The following is a 14,761-nucleotide window of genomic DNA, read 5'->3' as shown; positions in this document are numbered from 1 at the left end:
ATCTTTCTTCTCCCTGAATAACACAGGGGCCACCACCTTGGGTCTAGCCGGTTCTATAAACCCCCTTTCCAAATTGTTATCAATGAATCTTCTCATTTCCTTCATTTCCCTAGGGGACATTGAATATATTTGGGGCTTGGGAAGCTTTACCCCAGGCAAAATATCAATGGTGCAATCAGTGGGTCTGGGGGGGGGAGTTTATCAGAAGATTTCTCACTAAACACTCCCCTTAGGTCCCAATATTCTTTCGGAATTTTCTCCTCCCCTTCGATTCTCTCCTGCCCCCTGGCGGCCAATGCAGGGTTAGAATCAGCAGGATCTGGAGTCTCAATCTCCCGTTCAGGGGGTGTGTTAGTGCAGATACGTAACTACCCCTTTCTCCAGTTAATGCGAGGGTTCCACTTACGAAGCCAACGGAGTCCCAAAATAAGGGGCCGGTCCATTCCAGGTGCCACAATAAAAGTGATTAATTCTTGATGGGTCCCCATTTTCATCTCTAAGGGCTCAGTAGAAAAATGAGCAGGACCCCCTCCTGCAATAGAACCATCAATTTGGCAAAAAACAATAGAGGTTTTCAAAGTCCTCAATTTTAAGCCAAGTTTTTCGACCATGTCAGGACTTATCATATAGCGAGAACAGCCCAAATCCAGGAGAGCTAAAAGTTTTTCAGTTGCGCCAGAAGGTGGCACTCTTAGTTCAATTGGGATGAGCATGGGGCCCCTTTTGGAACTTATCCAGCGATGAGACTGGTCCTCATCTGATTCGTCAGATGAGCTGGAGCTAACGCCTCCCTCCTCCTCCAGCTGGAAATGCTGGGGAACATTTTCAGCGGCGCACGCAGCCTCTCTCTTCTTGCCCGGGCCTTACTTGCTCTTCCCTGTTTTCGGGAGAGGGTGGAGCGGTCTGAACCAATTTTACGTGGCAATTCATGGCGCAATGGCTTTCCTTTCCACAGCAGAAGCACGTGAAAGGCTTGGTTTTGCTGGTGAAACTCCCTTTTCCTCATTTCTGGGGCAGAGGGGGGCTTTGGAGCTGCTTGGGGGATTATCTCCGCTTCTTCCGTCTTTCATGCATGAAGCCTGGGCCCAATCCACTCAACATCTGCCGCGGTGTTCATATCAAGCAGTCACCCGGCGAGGAATGGTCTGTTTATGCACTGCTGGTAATTTTTTTTCATTCAATCCCTCAGCGAACTGATCCAACAAAGTGTCTCTGACCACCCCCTCATATAGGCTGACACCTGTTGAAATTCCGGACATAATCTGCCACCATTTATTTCCCTGCTTCAGGGCCATAAATTTCAGGTGCCCGCGTCTCTCGGTCAGCGGTCATCAACATCTTCATGGCTGCCATCAAGTCATTAAATTCCTCAGGAGAGGGGAATTGAATTTGTGTAGGCTCACCATCCATTCGGATGCCTTTTTTTCTAAGGACATTAACACAATTCTTACTTCATATCATCAGTCTCTAAATCTAGGTCCATAGATTTCCATATAATTCCAGACCTGAATGATAAAAAGTCCTAAAGTCTTAGGATCTCCATCGTATTTTACAGTTAAGGGAGGGACTTTGCCATTCGGCGTCGCCTGCCTACCCCCCCTACTCTTTTGAGCGGCCCTAGCTGGAGGGGGAGGCTGGTTCTGGGTTTTCTTGCCACCCAGCCCCCTCGGCTTCTTCACCCTCCCTTAAACTATGCATCGAGTACCTTTGTCAAGATAGTTCAGCCGGCTCCCTTTCCAATGCTCTTTCACGGCTCTTGCGTTCAGACCAAGCTCCTCGAGGAGTCTCATGGTGTGGGACAGCTTGTAATCCTCTTCCCCAGAGTCACCCCAATCCGCTGACTTTTTCTTTGGTCTCCTTCTTGTGACTCCAGCATCCAACTCCTCCGACTCCTCTTTTTGTCCCACACACAAAGTCCATCTGGGACAAACAGTAGCTCTTCCACTCTTAGCCCAGCCAGCCTTTTCAGTTAAAGATGGTCCTGCTGTCGCCCCCTCATCTTCTTCTTGGTCACTCACATGCAAAGACATTTTCTTTTTCTTCTTGTGAGGGCACCCCCTCGGTAGGTTCTAGCTCCGGGTGGGGTGGAAATGAGACTTAGCTATTGTCAGCCTTTCTTCATTCAATAATCAGGAAAGAAAACCACTGGACTCCATTGGTGAAATCAAGTGTACTTTTACTAATTATAAATGAACAGATGTGAAGCTAAGTTAAGTCTGGTTAATTAGGCACGAAAGCGAATAATATCTTGTATCATCATTCCCCTCCCCTTGGCATCCCCGTGCACAGTCCAATCATATTCTCCCAAATGTCAGGTGTGAGATAACTTCGAAAGGCATCACCAGGATGGAATGCTGGACTGTTGCCTTGGCGGGAAACACTCCTCCTCGACATGCCGCAGTAAGGTAGTCAGTTCAGTGTCTAGAAACTTCCTCCAGCACAACAATGATTCCCCCTCCCAAATACCATGCTCCCCTCCCCATTTCATGGCAGCGAAGCAGTAGCAAGCAGAGGCGACACTTCTCTGTTCTGATGCCCCCCACCCACGCTCTCTCTTTTCCTTCAAATTTCCTTTTTTCTTTAATAAATGCAATGCTCAGGCATTCTCTACTCTCCTGCGATACCCCCTGACTAAAGCACTTTCTTCACCCGCCTGAGCTCGTGGCAGCACGCCTGAGCTCTGCTGCGAGCACAGGCAGGCAAAAGAAGTCACTTTCTTTCACCTGCCTGTGCTCGCAGCAGCCCACCTGAGCCCACCTGAGCTCTGCCGCAAGCCACAGGCAGGCAAAAGAAAGTGCTTTAGTCAGTGGGGTGTTGGGGGCGAGAGGACTGCCTCGCCACCATAAACCTCCCCACATGCACTGGGCTTATATCTATCTCCTGTAACTGAGATGATTAACAATAATTATACAACAGCCAAACCCTCCCTGAACAGTTTAAGCTTCTTATGAACTTTGTTGAGAGTGCCTGAAGATCCCCAGATTCATCATAAATAGAAAATATTAAAAAGAGCAAAACAATTATGCTGGCAGGCTATAAGGTAACTGGTAAGGTTCTGTCAGAAAGAAAAAGCTACTTTCACTCAATATATTCGGCTTCACTTTTCCACTCATTATATTCTACTTCGAATAATGTAACATTATATATTACAATACATAAATCTTTTTAAAAATATTCTTATACTGTAATTGTTTCAAACCATTCTATTCCTTGATGTCACTATTGGCTACATTATTCTCAGATTAGAGTGTTGTCATTTTGTACCACAATATCCTGGTAGTTAGTTTTTTCCACTTCCTTCTGACACATAATCAGAGATACATATGTTTGCATAGTAATAAATGCCTTTCGATTTTTATATGGAGTTATTAATGATTTCTCTGCTAAATTTTGTTTCCATAAATGAGCACCTCATAAAATCTTGTGCATCTCAAACAATTGCTAATGTTCTCTTTCTGTCTGAGAATAATTTTGCTGCCTCTTAAATCATGGCTTTAGGTGCATATGTCACCTATGCAATATTGCCACCTAAACATGTTATTATAAACATTCACTGACATCACTGGTTTTGCACACAAATAATATTTAATATAGGTGCAATTGTTTATACTGTTTTAGTTATTGTGGATCTTTGGGTATAGGCATGCACTGAAATTCCACATCTCCAATAATGCTTTTTGCTGCTAGTTAGTCACTATAATTCTATTTATTCTTTAGGCATGACAGCTTGCTCAATAGGTTTTACATATGCCTTTATAAATTCACATGTCATAAATACTTTTTCTCAATCAAAATTATACATTTGGTTTACTTAAGTTCTCATTTCTTTCCCAAATTGTTCACAAATTGGTCTCTCTTGTTTAACCTCTCAGCTGGAAAAAAAACCCAAATGGTAACAATTTAAATTGCTATCTTCTAAAAGATACATGAAAGTACACAATTTAACTGTCATTAGATAGCCTCCTGCCATCTAAACTATTTTTGTAAAGTAGGATGGTAAACAATTGGACTTAACATTAAATTAATTTTGATTTCCCTCATTTGTAGCTGATAAAATTGTCTGAAATAGCTCCAGTTAAATTTTCATGCAATTTTGTAGCATTGGATTTACCCATTTAGTAGTCTTCATCTGTTTCCTTCTGTTCAGTTTTGCATAACTTCTCACAATAATATAGGAATTTTTTGGAGCACAAACCTATATCTGAAAATTCAGCTTAATTGAATAATACCCCTGTAAGTATCCTAGGATATAAAATACAATCTTTAAATTTAATCATTGACAGAGACCTCCTATATTGCATAACTCTCTAGATTTAAATTAGTGTAATTAAATCACTCCCTGCATTTCAAAACAGCCTTTGTTTCAAAATCTGTCACTTGAAACATCAAACTGATATTCTTCTACCTACAATTTAATTCACATTTTCCGATTATCTGCCACCTTTGTCCTGAATATGCTATTAACCTTTTATTTTATTTTTTTGTAATATTCTTATTTGCAAAGTTATATGCAGCCCATAAGAACTAGTTTGATGTACTAGTTAAGGCACCAAGCTGGAAACTAGTTCAGTCCTACAGACTAAAAGCTAGCTGGGTGGCCTTGGGCCAGTCATTCACTTTCAGCCTTAGGAAGCAGTCAATGGCAAACTACTTTCAAAATCCTATGAGAAAACTGCAGGGACTTGTCCAAGCAGTCACCAAGAATCAATGTTGACTTGAAAGCAGTGAAAACAATAGCAACAACAATAAGTTTGTAAGTTTAATTTTATCTATAGGCCGCCCAATCCCGAAGGACTCTGGGCGGCTTACAGAAGGGAAGAGAAAATAACTAAATAAAAGAAAGTAAAATAAAAAGACAAGTTAAAACAACACAGATACATTCATTTCAGTCGGGGCTGGGCCCTCAACAATGAAGTCAACAGCCCAGGCCTGCCGAAAAAGCCAGGTTCTTAACAGCTTTTCTGAAGGCCACGAGAGTGGGTGAGGTCTGGATTTTCTGGGGGTAGTTCGTTCCAAAGGGTCAGGCAGCCACCAGAGAAGGATCTCCTCTGGGGAACCGCCAGCTGACATGTCTGGCTGACGGCATCCGAAGGAGGCAAACCCCTGTGGGATCTTACCAGCTGCTGGGAGGAATGTGGCAGTAGGCGGTCTTGCAGTATGCTGGTCCTAAGCCCTGTAGGGCTTTAAAGGTAATAACCAAACACCTTGATTGCATCCGGAGACAATGGGTAGCCAGTGTAGCTTGCAGAGGATAGGTGTAACATGGGTGTACCTAGGTTACACAATATCGCTTGCGCGGCTGCATTCTGGACTAGTTGCAGTCTCCGAACGCTTTTCAAGGATAGCCCCATGTAGAGCGCATTGCAGTAATCCAGGACTTGAGGTGACTAGGGCATGAGTGACAGTGCCTCCCGATCCAAGTAGGGCCGCAATGGTGCACCAGGCAACCTGGGCAAAGGCTCCCCTCTTCACAGCCGACAGATGATGTTCCAGTAATAAAACTACCAGTCCATAAGACTGGTATCCCCCTATATCAATTTCAACACTTACAGTTTTATGATCATTCATAAGTCAATCAACAGTTCATTTATGCCTTCCATTTTAATCAGCTGAGTAAACAAGTTTTAAAGGATCTTCTTCATACATGAACATTAATCTGATTTAATCTGTAATTTTTGGTCTTAATTCTGCACATTTTTGCAAACTGATTCAGCTTCTACATTTTTGCATTCTTTTTCAACAGCTGGGCATGCTCCTTAGGATGAGAAAGTCAACCCTAAACATGGTTCTTTTTGGCATTACAACAGAGAGCTGAGATTTAATGTATTAGAGACTTTCTCCTTTACTCCTCCAAATATCCATTTCCTCTAGCTCTTTTAATTGAGTTACACAGACCTCTTTAGCTCTACAACATCAGCCGTGTGTTCCAATGCTTAACTCATTTATTTTTAACCATATCACTCTCACTCTTTTAAATTTAATTACACATACTACAAATCCTTATTAGGGAGTCACATAAATATCTATACTCACAAGACTATGCTAAAGCTGTAACTCTGCTTACATAAGCAATCATGCTTTCACATTTTGTTTTCCTGTAAAAAATCCTATGCCTCTCATATGTGCTATTCTTTTTTTTTGATGCACAGTACATTACAAATTTCTCAACTAATACCTGTACTTTCTGACACCATGTTATTAAATCATCTTATTATACTCACAGGAAACTATAGTGTCATGCATTACAACTCATAATAGATGCCAGAAGAGGTCAATCTCATGGAGAAATTCAGACAAAAATACTAAATCTAAGAGAATGCTGAAAAAACTTACTATGTCAGGTGATCTGCTGTTGAAATTGTCCCCTGTATCTTGGGACACAACACAGAAGCTATCCAGCTGCTTCTTGGGCAACCAAACGCTTAGTAGACTGCAGCTACCACCCAGAGTCCTTATGATTTTTCCATATAAGATATAACCCAGAAGTCAGTGCAAATCAACCAGTCATTCAGACATCCTGACAACATTTTTCAGTTCAGCCTTAAATATGCAGGAACAAAGAAGATGCCATCAACCATCTCCTCTTACTGCCTGGAGAATTGCTGCCTAAACTACTAGTATTATAAAATATTTAGATTTTGTGAAGTATCTTACAAGGTTTGATATATTCTTGCCACTGGGACACATGAGCTATAACTGACTACAAGCTACATGGTTTTCATTCCAATTAGGTTAAGGGAACTTTGATTTCAAAGGAATTAAACCAGGGCGGTTGTCAGCGCTGGAGGCCATCTTTAACTTTGGATCTTCAGGGCTGCCACACTTTGTGTCTGTGGGGAACCAGGGGTGGGATTGCAGGGAGTTGTAGAGATATCTAGCCATAACAACATTATTTTCTCTGAGAGTCAGGACTTTCAGCCTGCACCTGTAGTGGAGTGACTAGTGAGGGCATGCCCAGTTGAGACAGTGGATGATTGGGCCATGTGATGGACATGTGGGTGCAGGGGAAGGGACTTTGATTTTCCTTTGGGTGGGGAAAACCTGGAAGCTTTCAGATTCCTTAGACATTAACATTTATAACGTTTAGCCTAACCTACTCTTTGACATATAATTTGATATAAATCTCTTAAAACAGTTCTTTCAGTATTCCCTTGCTTTCATTCCAGATCATTTCATCACTTTTATTTTATGTTATATCTTTGTTTCAATCTTTGAGCAACAGAAAATAAAAATAGGATTATTATGAACTATTTTTTAATTCCAATCATCTTGCTGGAGGCTCTTTTTTTATCTCTTTATTTTCTTCCAAAGCAATTTTAATTCCCATAAAGAACACTCTCTATTGGGTCAATTTCTTTTAATTTTAAATGTTTTTTACATTTTTTTGATGACATTCTTTGTGATTTTATTTTCTCTCAGCCTTATTCTTTGCAGTAAGCATTCTCTTATATGCATTTTTGCCATCCACAGTCTCTTTATATTTGATATTCCAATAACCATATTCCCCCCCAAAAGTTTTTCTTATTCATCTTTACCATGAAAACAACCAAAACCCCAACACCCCAAAACAGTCTTAAAATTTTTGCAACTTAACTATTAAAACATAAAATAAAAATAATGCATAATCATCTTCAAATAAAACAAAAAGTCCAGTTCCCTCTTGAAACATCACTTTTGAGACATCTCCACAAATACTGTTTCTGCTTTACATATAAAGAATCTGATCAGAATACAATTTCTGTACAAATAAAGCCTTCATGCAAAAGTTCATGCAGCATATGGATGTGATCACTTTCATGGCTTTCTTTTTCTGGTAAATTGCTGTGAAGCTCTCAATCAATTCCTCTAATATATTGAATCAAATAACATATGGTATGTATCCATTGTGTTAAATGATGAATTGGGGGAATAGAAATTTGATGCAGTTTGAATGTTTCCCTAAATTGATCAGTTAAAATAGATTTGAAAAAACGGCATTGTGATACTATTATTTTCATTTTTTGCTCTTTCCCTAATTAATTTTCAACATGGTTTTCACTTAGTTTCCCACCATAAACCTAACGATTTCTTTCCTGATCACTCCTAGAGATTTCGATATTACTTTCTATTTGTCTCAATATGAGCAGTTTATTCTTGCTTAAATTGAACTGAATTGAAAATAATTTGGCTTCAGCACTGATGATGTTACCAAGTTTGGGTAATGAAATGTTTGCAAGAAAACAACCAAGGTCAGAGAGCACCAAGGATCTTCAGTTCTGTCTTTCTATTTTAATGATTATTATCTCAGTTCCAAAAGATTTCTCCCCATGTCTGTTTTTAGTAAGTATCTTAAATAATTTCAAATTGTTTCCAATTCAGTCAGTATAATATTCACTCTTAAAATTATAAAAGAATTTTTTTAAAATCTAGTAATTCATTGATGTAACATAAATTTATAGTGGAGCATGATCTCTCTCTCCTTGTAGTTTCTGGGCCAACTTTAGTATTGAAACTTCATCTATCTTATGGAGATTAGTTAAAACTAAAACTTGCTGTGAAAAAGTGCCTGACATTCTTCTGATCCTTCCCAATAGCAGCTATGAATACTGAGATTCTCTATTAGAGACAAAGGTCATAGGGTTTCACCTTATAGTCCCTGTGTTGGAAAACAAAGAACTATTAAATATCTGTACATTGGCTGTGAATTAACCAGACATTCCAAGTGGCCTTAAAGCTTGCTCCTAATATATTGTGCTGGACAGATGTTGCAACACAGGATCTCTATAAAAGAGCAGCTTGTTCCTATTACATTTTCCATTGGATGAAATTGCAGTGCAAAGGGATTTGTGATATCATACCATTTGTGCTGAAACATGCTACAAGAAAGCAGCACCCTCAAAATACATAACTATATAGTCTTTTCCAAAATTATCTCCACTGCCCGATGATCACAGAAATATGTGTGCTTAAACATTATGGAACATGCAACCATGCTATTTAAGTACTGTAGAAAGAACATGGATTTTAATTTCATGACTCAGTTTCAAATTTTATCCTAGGTAGTTTACAAATCAGTCAAACCCTTATACTTACAGCTTTCTTGTCTACTTTTTTTCAGTTCCAGGCAAAAATAGGCAGTATTTTAATGAGAAAATTGCAAGCGACCCCAAACACATTTTGATGGAAAGCAAATGAGGATTGGTATACTTATGTGAACTGCGTCATGATCAGTTGGCTGTAATGGTTCTTTGGTGAAAGGCTTCAAACTGGTTTTATAGAAATCAGTTAAAAGAAAAAGATAACAAGATGCATTTTTTTCTATTATCCAAATGAGCTGCAGATTTCTTGCAATGTAAAATTGTGTATAGAAGTTACTAGGATCAAAGGAGCAAATAAATATTATATATTCCCACAATTCATTTGCCAGAAATATAATGCTATCTATTATAGATAATAAGAGTAGGTGATAGATGATAGATGGATAAATGATAGATAGATAGATAGATAGATAGATAGATAGATAGATAGATAGATAGATAGAAATAGATAGATAAATAGATAGATTACAGAAATTATCATGAAAAATCAGATGAAAAAAACCCAGACGTTTAAGAAATATGGGTCTATAATGTTCTTTTTTTACCATGTTACTTTTCCCACACTGTATGACCCCAATTGTATTCCCCCAAACCAATGTACAGCTTTTTGACAATTAAAAAAATTGTCCTGATCATTAGAAACGGATTCACTTTTTCGTTACATTTTATTGTTTTCTAAACAATTATATAGTATAATAAAAATTTCTAAGTATGTTTAACTAGATTTAGAATATTGTTTGATCATTCTACCTTTTCTTTCCATTCATACAGATTTTTATACCATATACACACATAGGATTTTCTAGCACTCTCACACAACATTTTTTAATATACAAATTCTAATATACAATAAGCCCTAATATTAAATAACATTTCTTAAATTAGTTAAAATTGGAGGACAAGACACCAAAATGTTAAGTTTGAGTTCCACATGGCCAAAACAACTTGTCAATGCTTCCCAGGATTCAAATTTTACATAAAAAGTCATATTTATGACATATTATTTACAATAGAAGATCAGCCTAAAAATCTATTTAATGTATTGTTTATCTACACATATTTTCCAGAAAATAGTATACCTGCTGTATTAAAATAAAGATAATAATAATTGTAATTATCAAGCAAGAACTGGAGGGATAACACATTAGATAAAGTAATAGAAAATGAAGAAGCTAAGCGCTCTTCAGAATTCAAACAGACAAGCACCTGCCATGTAACACCTCAGATGTAACAATGGTGATAAGAAAGAAAATAAGTTTGGCTAGTGGATATGGAAGTATCTGGAGATCACTGAAGAGAAGAGAAAGAACAGCAGAAAGAAAGAGAAATGACAAAATTAAAAAAACCTATAAATAAAAGTGGGGAATAACTGTGATAAAAGAAAGCAAATTTAGTTCCAGTAATAGTAGCCTCCTTGGGGTAATCTGAAAACATTTGGAGCACCATTTTAAGACCACTGGCATTGACAAAATCACCATCAGTCAATTGCAAAGAGCAGCTTTACTTGGAACAGCTTACATCCTGTAATGAAACCATTAACACATTAAACAACATTGTTTATCCCAGGATTTTGGGAAGGACTCAATAGCTGAATAACAATGCTAATCATATCCAATTGACTATGCAACCAATTATAATAATAAAATATACTCCCCTGAAAATGAAGTGGATAGTTAGATAATGCATCTAACTTGAACTCATATATCCTTTAAATCTAAGTAAGAGCACCAAAGGCAGGAAAAGAAATGTTTGCATTTTCAAATGTTTTAATAATAATCATGCTTGATTTATTTACATCTGCAGATGACATCAGGCTGAGAGGAATAGTAACATTTTAGAAGATAGTCTCAAGTAACAGAAAAGGTTTGACAGATTTGAACACTGGGCTTTATCCATTTCTAAATTCAATGCAGTGGTGAGCAAAATAAAGTCTGACGCTTAGGATAGACAAACCAATGCACAGATATAGAAAAGCTATCACCTTGCTCAACAGTAATGACTGTAAAGGGATCTAGGTGTCCTAGTGGATCACCACTTAATTATAAATCAGCAGTGTGTTGCAGCTGCCAAAAAGCCAATTCAGTCCTAAATTGCATCAAGATAGTAAAGTTCAGTGAACATCACATGAAGTACAGAGAAAAGCAACAAAGATGATAAGGGATCTGGAGGCTGGTGTTAATCAGACAAAAAGTAAATCAATGGCCTATGTATCATTGTCTTAAAGTTCCTCAGATATTAAAAAAGGAAGGAAAATAGCATTTGAATTCATAAGAAAGTTTCTGAAATACTGTTAAATAACCGGTTACCATTTAATTGTTCTGTACTATCTTCTAATGTGATATGATTAAGTGAAGAGAAGCCTCTTTTACTTCAAAATCAAACTCATTATCATCAATGATAATGATATATCTGAAGAATAGGAAAAGGAGCAACTAATTGGGGAAGTGTCACTCAGAAATTCACCTACAGGACTGTGAGGAAGAATTTGCAGACCATCCTCCAAAGTGGCTTGAATTCATTCCCAGTTAGATACCACATTTGGCATATGTCCAGTGGAAATGCCAGCGATCATGTCTGCCCAGTTACCTGGCAGTGGTTTGAAATGGCTGGACCTGAGGAACTGGACAGGATCTTTATGACTTTATACAGCCACCTGTTCTTTAGATCATGCGCTCCTGGATAATTAAGACTATCTGAGAGACAGGTTGTGGCTCAGTTCCAGTGGTGGTTAATTCATCCTTGAGAAAGAAGGTTCTTCCAATGCTTCTAAAGGTGGCTTTGGCCCACTGTCTCCTAAGGAATATTATAATGGACATTTTTTACCACTATCTAATCTTTCTTTTTTAGAGAAGGTTTATGAAGAAGGTGGAATGCACATCAGTTTCAGTGGGTCCTGGGTGAAATAGATAATTTGGATCCCTTTCAATCAAGAGTCAGGCCTTGTCATGGGATGGAAACTGCTCTTTTGGATGATCTCTGGCAGAGATGGGACAAGGCTAAGTATATTTGTCCCTGTCTCCTTGACGTCTCAGTGGTCTTCAGTACCATTGACCATGATGTACTTCTGATTCAGCTTTGTGGATCAGGAGTGGGTGACACAGTATTAGGCTGGTTCTTTTTCTTTCAATAGAACTAAGACCACTCAATGGTCTTAGTTTGGGAGTGAGATGTCTTGTTGGGTGCCAGAGGATTCAATACTCTCTCTTTCATATTTAACATTTACATGAAACTACTAGATATTTTCATTCATTGCCAGGGAATGAGGTATCACCAGTATGTTCATGATAGCCAATTATACATCTTTATCATTGGTGAACTAAGTGATGTTGCTGATGTCTTGTCCCATTTCCTGGCGGCTGTGGGGTGTCTGGATGGTGGGGAATCCCCACCATCCAGACACCCCACAGCCTCCAGGAAATGGGACAAGACATCAGCAACATCACTTAGTTCACCAATGATAAAGATGTATAATTGGCTATCATGAATCTGGCAAAACTCTGAGTTTTGTGGCCTTCTGAATTTTGGACTTTATCATCTTTGGTCCCGAAATCTTTAATGTTTAGTCTCTTTCATAATAGTCTTACAGTAAGTAGCATATAATATGTTTTGATAGAAAAGTATCAACAAAATAAATCCTAGCATTATAAACTAGAAAATTTGTACTTTCAGTTCCAAAGTGAGATGTCACTATTAAAAAAACAGTGATAGATTATGAGAAAGTTATTATAATGAAGAAATTTCATTAAAAACACCATAGATCTTTCTTAACCAAATAAATACATATAAATACATCTTGGAAGAAAAAAGAATTATATTTAAATTACTGTGACATTTAAAAAGTTAAGTTAAAAGGTTCATAGTATTATCATTTTATTAGGAACAGATGCATTAAACAGGCAAAAAAATGTACCACTGATGATTCCATAATCTATTTAAACAAACTAGTTTATCTAACATTCCATTCTGAGTGATGTTTACATATCACTTCAGCTGAAAGAATTACCTGAAATCCATGAATGACTGTCTATCTATTTTGGATGGAAGTTATTTTTTTTTTAAAAAAACAACTTGTCGCTTGGTTGCTCCATGAATATACAGCACCTGCTGCACATTGCATCAAAAAAAATTGTAGGAAAGGGGGGAAATACACTGCAATCCAAAAATAGCTGATGCAGTTCAAAGTGATTTTTTCCCCTTGTCCCTTCAATGACATCCATAAAATCCAACCTTGATTAAATACACCTAACCATAAACTTTGAAATATAAACATATTCTGCTCATGACAATAAATCTTAGGGGGAAAAAACTCCTGCACATTTTATTCAGACATATGAAAGCTAAATTCATATTCAGCATACACAGCATGAATGTATTTATTTATTCTGGCGCACAAAAACTTTTAATGTTTATCTTGCAATTCACAAATTAATGAAAATCCACTCTAATGAGCAGACAGCTACAAACATTAGTAAATATTGGCACAAATCTCACTATTATGATTAACGGTGGCTGGAGTATGATATCCCTATTGTGCACTGTTGCATTACATATAGCATACTAAAAATATATTAGTATGAAATCCATAATCAACATTCAGAATACCATTCAGGACAATGGTGCATTTCAATTATTTTACTACCAGTTCGCTCGGGTTTGTGCACATGCTTGCACATGCACCGAAGCATCCAGGTCGGTGGGTGGAGCCTCCTGCCACCGCCACTACTGGTTCATCCAATCCAGGGCAAACCAGCAGAAACCCACCTCTGATTCAGCTTCAACATTCAGAACTCTGAATTTTTTTTTTTTTCAGTGAGGCCTCCACCTTGTTGATTTTCTAAAGCCTACAGTGGTATCAACTGTACTGATCAAAGTTGATAGGAGTGGACTGAAACTAGGAGAATATCAAAGATCTATAAGACAAGTGCAATAGGCTTGCCTAAGATGATGAAGTTTTCCCTCTTCAGATTTTTGATTCACAAACAAATTGAAGGAGAGTGGCTGGGTTGATCATGGAGCCAAATGTGCGGCTTTAGCAATAGCACTTAGACTAATATTCTGCTTCATAGTGCTTTGCAGCCCTCTCTAAATAGTTTAAAGAGTCAGCATATTGCCCCAGAGTTCCCATTTTACTGACCATGGAAGGATCAGTCAACCTTAAGGCTTTAATTTTAATCTGTTTCCTGAATTCCAGTATATCATGCTGGCTATTATGATATGCCAACTTTCTTACTGTAGTCATCCTTACAGCTGATAGTAAGACAAGTGGTGACTTGCTGGACTTTCCCTTGCCTTTGAAAAGGTTGCTTGCTTACATTATTCTTCCTTTCTTTCACTTATTTGGATATTTGTAAAAAAAATGCATGCTAACTTTGTATTTTGGGAAAGGCCTTTATGCAATTTCTTATTGGAAATCCTCATTGAAAAATTAAATGATACTTCTAACTAGTAGCAGGTTAGGTGGAATCTATGGCTGAACAGATGGATCACTTTGCAGTATATAAGTATGTCTGTAGCAAATCAGCTGAGCATCTCTGGTATGCACATTGGTCAGATATCAGATACCAGCCACAAGAAAGCTTCAGAAATGCTGAGCTGTGAGTCTAAACAGCAATATCGGTTTCTGAGAATTGTATAGCTTCAAAAGCATTTTTATCTTCCTTCATACTTTTTTGCCACACATACTA

This window comes from Thamnophis elegans, chromosome 7 (genome assembly GCF_009769535.1).
Source record: "Thamnophis elegans isolate rThaEle1 chromosome 7, rThaEle1.pri, whole genome shotgun sequence".
NCBI classification, from domain to species: Eukaryota; Metazoa; Chordata; class Lepidosauria; order Squamata; family Colubridae; genus Thamnophis; species Thamnophis elegans.
This window is presented reverse-complemented; position numbering follows the sequence as displayed.